This window comes from Rhamphochromis sp. 'chilingali' (assembly GCF_963969265.1).
Source record: "Rhamphochromis sp. 'chilingali' genome assembly, chromosome: 2".
Classification (NCBI taxonomy): Eukaryota; Metazoa; Chordata; class Actinopteri; order Cichliformes; family Cichlidae; genus Rhamphochromis; species Rhamphochromis sp. 'chilingali'.
In genome coordinates this window covers 40,062,257-40,067,125 of record NC_137930.1, presented here as the reverse complement: position 1 = coordinate 40,067,125, position 4,869 = coordinate 40,062,257, and positions in this window count along the sequence as shown.

Here is a 4,869-nt window from a genome sequence, read left to right as displayed (position 1 = left end):
GATCTCTTTCAGAGATCAAAAGGGGGAATTATTAGATTATTCTGTTATTATATGTTACCTTATATATGTAATCAAAGTAGTTGAATTAGAATACTGCTGTAGATCACATTATACCCTTTAATATAGAGTGTGTGAGCTGTATGTAGTGTAGTTCTCATTATACTTTTGAGTTAACAGAACATATTCACATATTAGTTCATTAGATAAATGTGCATCACTCTGTATCCTTGATCTGCTGGGAATGTGTTACACTGTTTTCTTGACATGCTTAAGTGTTGAATCATGAAGAGAAGGTTGTAAGCAGGAGACTCTGTGTCTAAAGACAGGGGAGATAGATAGACCACATTCCACACCCCCACCTTACAGAAAGCAGAGAAACAACTGCCGAGGTCATAACTTAGGCGCTGTAACAGAGAAAGAATGTGATGTTTTGGCTTTTACGACTAGCTGGGGGCCACTAGAGACTATAAAAAGCTGAGCAACCCGTCACCATTTTGAGACATGTGCCTGACCCTCTGGTAGCATCTCTCCCGTCCGGACGTTGTAATGCTCTGACTGTTGAATTGTATGGAAATAAATGATTGTTGATTGAGCATTGATACACCGAGTATTGTCCCTCCTTCAGCCCAAAGATTCAAAGAATTGGGAGATTTCAACAACTTGGTGCCGTGTGACCCGGATCTTTGGTGTGCTGAGGAGGTGTAGATTTGGCCTTTGGTGAGATCGTGAGGCGAGGTGAACAGAAGGCCGGCCTAAAACAGAAAGGTAAGCACAGCCTGTTGTATTATAAATACCAAATGTGCATATTGGGCTTTCCAAATTAATCTGTTCGCTGAGTCACAGGTTGAATTCCTCGTTTCAGTGGTTGAAATTGTTGTGTGCCTGTCCCCTGATGAGTGTGAAATTAAAATAAAGAGGGAATTTGGAGCCACATAGAGATAGACGGGCATAATTGGGTGTATTACTCTGTGGTGTAATAAAAATAAAAAGGAGAGATAGTAAGAGGTGTGCAGTGGAGAATTATGGAGGAGTAGAGAGAGGAATGTGTTGGGAGACTGGCGTACAGTTTACACTGTCAAGGTAGGCGTGTTGCCTGCTTATCTGTTTAACAGTGATGAAAATGAAATTAAATAAATCTCTTAGTGTGTTAATACAGGAAGCTGCGGACCTGGACCAACTGCCCCCACAAGCACAGCGGCCGAAGCAAAATTATAGGTAATGGGAACCACACCCAGCACGAATCAGCAGCTGTGAAAAAGACAGCAGCGAGGAGAGAATTAGAGGAGAAATTAAGAGAAGTTTTAACACATAAAATTGGGGCCAACGGACTTGTGGAGGTTGGGAAGGCGTCCGGAGCATCACAACAAAAAGGTGAAACAAAAACACACACAAGCAGAGAAATCTGAGAGAAAGGCTCCTTTTAAGGTAACGCCTAGTTTGAGAAAAGATAAAATTAACCTGCTTTTATACAAATGCACACACACGCAATGAAGAAACAGCTTACACTCATGAACACGTGAAGATTTTCCAGCAAGGTTAAAGAAAAATTAACATACTTAAATGATGAAGTCTATACATTACTGACAAAGAAACCCTCTGGGTTGCAGGACAACAATTTAACTAAAAAAAAAAAAAAAAAGGAACACTGGTCTAACCAACCAGGCAAGACGCAACAAATTTAGTGGTAAAAAGAGTCAAATTGTGACATGTTTTCTGTTGATTGATTAATAAAAGTGATTACTGAATGAAAGAAAATTCCTTTTTTGGGTTTTTAAACATGATCTTAAGAATTTTAATATGTACTTGTGTTGTCCTGTCAACTTGGTGGGTTAGGAGTTGATTATATCGGGAGAGAAAAAACAAAAAAAAAAGGGGGAGAGAAGGCTGACACAGGGCCTGGTCCCGGTGTGTCTCCCCTCTGAATAACACAGCCAACACAACAACATTTTCCTGTTCGTTTGTTTTTGTTTTGTTTTGTTTTTGTTTTTTCTATACATATTTAATTACAGGCTGCTTTGCCGGCCCTGAAAGCCGAGGCTGACTGGACTCCTGCTCTCCCCCATACGTGACACTGACCAAATGCTGCAACAGCTGGACCCACAACAACGACCTGAGAATGTCAACAGACCTGCAGGAATGTGATCTCATGCAGCCGAGACGGAGAGCACTAAACCTAAGGCCCGTTTCACTACACGGGGGAAAATTCCCAGACTGCGTCAGCTGACAGAGCTGTGACGAGACGCCCGCCAAGCCCGAATGAAAAGTAAGGCCGAGCGAAAGAATGCTGACCTTGATAACTTTGCATTCACACTGTGCAGGACAGTGATGGACCAACAAGGATGATCGGGTGGCGAAAAAGGGCGTGACCGAGACAAGAGGAGTAACTGAGGACAGAAGGCACCTCAGAATGGACAAAAACACAGAAGAAGATGCAGGTTTCACCTGCGGTGAACATCGACACTGGAGAAAGGACTGCCCCAATTGGGGTCAGAACCAGGACGGACTGAATTTTGAGCAGCAGCAGCAGCAATGGTCGCAAACAAACTGAAAAGGAGGGGGGCAGGACCCCAGGGCATGCTTCAGGCCGTGGTTTACCCAGAACACCAGAACAGGAAAGTGATGAACACACACACACACACACACACACACACACACACATCTACATGCACTGACTCAGAATGAAGAGAAACAAACACACACACACACACACACACACACACACACACACACACACACACACACACACACACACACACACACACACACACACACACACGTCTCCAAACACACAGATTCAGAATGAAGTGAAATACACACATGAACACGTGCACTCGTTGAGTGAGTGAGAAATGACACACACACACACACACACATACACACACACACACACACACATTGGAATGCTGATTCACTGAGAAGTGATCCACATACACACACACACACACACACACACGCTGATGCAATGAAGAATGCTTTGCTTATGCTGATATGCAAAATGCTGCACACAAACATCCCAATGCATAATTTTTATGAGGAGCCATTGATTACTTAGAATGTGTTATATGTCACCCAGAGGGCATTTATGTAGATTTTAGGAATAAGGTCTAAAAAGTTTGGTTATGAAAACAATGTCTGTGCGTGATGTCTGTTTATGGCTCAAGGCCTTGACTGAATTCTTTGCTGTGCTTCACACAGCCCTGATGAGGAACAGTGGCACAGAGTGAAATTGATGAATTAATAGTGTAAGGTTAGGTTGGAGTACGGCATTTTCTGTGATTGAGTTTTAATTCAAGGAGGAACAAAAGGTGTTACGGCACCTGAGGTTCTCATTCCCACACAATATTGTCCCGGCAGGAAGCAAAATGTTCCTGTGAATTTCTGGTTGATTGTTTGGTTTTGTTTAGCGCTAGCTTGATTTTATCAGTGAGCTTTGGCTTGTGTTCTTTCTCGTAAGGGAGAGAGGGATAGTTTTATGCTTGGACATGTCTGCAACGGGCCCTAGTTTGTGTTATTGTTGTTAGTGTTTTGTTGGTTATGTCTGTTTTCGTTTTGTTACAGTGCACTGAGATAAGAAAATCTGAGAGGTGTGATCCACCGGTGGTGATATGTTGATATTTTGTGAGTTTATGATTTAACAATCAGCTCTTTAAACCAGGCCTGAAAGATTGAAATTTAAAGCGCTATGAAATATTCTTACAAAAACAGTTGCAAAGTGTGCTTCTCCATGATTGTAATTGGCTTGGGAGAAATTCACTTATAGGGAACACTGATCTAAAAGGATTGCACCGAGTCAATCCGGCCCAAAAAACAACAAGGAATTGTTTTCCTTTAAAATGATGACGTCATCTTGCTGGTGATGGATGCTCGAATAGGTTGCGCGTGAGACTCCATTATCAGCAACATCTGGTATGAATGTGTATGGAGGTATGCATGTGAATGGACTGTGATGGACTGACGACTAAAAGCTTTGACTGACTTGATACTGAGACAATGACTGCACCAACTTTAGGATTAGTAAATGCCAATAAACAATTCATAAACAATTCACCCAGCCGACAAGAGAAGGGTGGATGCTTCGCTTTGTTTTGTTTTGTTTTTTCAGGAGCAGGAGGATAAGAGAGACTGGAGGAGGAGACTCTAGCTTCACGTAAGTATGAACTGCAGACTTAACACTGTGGTTGCTGATTTTGAGTTACTGATGTTTGCATTAAGAAACTGTGCTATATTAGCTGTGTTTTGATTAAGGTATCATGTTATATTATTGGGAATGCCAAATGCTACAGTGGAGATAACTATTGATATCACTCATGACTGGAATATGTTACTATTAACCATAGCAGGCCACTGTAAAAATGTCAATTAAATTTTATAGAGGAAAATCGCCAAAATTTAACAATACCTATGAATGACTTGCCACATTCAGAATAGAGATATGCAATAATAAACATTGGTCCACGTGATTTAGGTTCTCACTTGAAATAGTAAGTTATTAAATGTAGAATATAATCGACAGGGACATTTTCGGGATCGAAGATCCTCAGGGATGACAAGGCTGGAGCAACGGTACTCGAGAGAAGAATTTCTGATACTTTCTGAGATATAATGTCACCAACCTTCTCTTTTAATTGTCTAGCTCCAATGAATTGACACATGGGAGTGTGTCAAAAAGGGGGAAGTTGAGTCCGAACATCAAACAATGGTTTTATGAACATCTTATGACGTTATTTCTGTGTTTAATAATTTAGCTATGGTAAAACTTAAGCTTATAATGTGTTAGACTTAGAAAGGGTTCACTAATTTTTGATTTCTTTTACACACACGCCGGTGAACCCAAAACACACAGATCTTTGTTTGAAATCGGGGCAGAAT